This window comes from Halyomorpha halys, unplaced genomic scaffold (assembly GCF_000696795.3).
Source record: "Halyomorpha halys isolate HHAL.00 unplaced genomic scaffold, Hhal_1.1 Scaffold85.1, whole genome shotgun sequence".
Taxonomy (NCBI): domain Eukaryota; kingdom Metazoa; phylum Arthropoda; class Insecta; order Hemiptera; family Pentatomidae; genus Halyomorpha; species Halyomorpha halys.
The window spans coordinates 710,321-711,126 of record NW_027112611.1 but is presented as its reverse complement, the minus strand read 5'-3'; positions in this window follow the sequence as shown (position 1 = coordinate 711,126).

Genomic DNA, 806 nt, shown 5'->3' with positions numbered 1-806 from the left:
TACATATATAAATTACATATTTTTATTTGATATAATATAATAGAAAGATAACATTTTTTTTTTAATATTAAAATATTAAAAATAATAAAGTAATATTTAAAACAACAAATAAGATATGCAATGCATGCATGCCATCCCTCCTCTGGAAACTCGTAAAATCCTTACTTACTACTCCTTACTTTTTAACAAATCAAGTCATCCATCAGGATTTCAATGTTCCATATGTTGCCGATTTAATCAGAACCAGATACCGATCCTTCCATGATAAAATTCCTAACTACCCAAACCTATTTCTTTCTAACCTGACTCCTTCATTACCTGACAATCCTCCTATACGTTTGAAAAGAAGATGGCCTCAAATTCTTCTCTAGAGTTGTTATTGGAATTCTAGCAATGGGTGGATTCTCCACATGTTTGTATCATACTATTTTATAACTAACATCACATTTACTTCTTGCATATATTTTTAATACTGTTTTAAATATCAATGAATAAAATTTATAAAACAAAACAAAATCAGTAATCCCTACATTTAAATTACACCTGAACTGTACCAGCTGAAACTTTAGAGTTAGGCCGTACATGAAAGGACGTTTTACAGTACAATTTTTGATCACTTTAGTGAAAACTATCTAAAATTATTAGAAAAAAATTCTTGAGTATGCCAAGTATAGGTAGGGGAAATAAAAAATGCCAGCAGTTTCAAAATGGTAAAACAAAAATAATGTTTCATTCGGAGCTCTATATCTTTAAAACTACAACGAACAACTCCAGAAAACATCATTTAAATTAGAGTAAATTTGCTA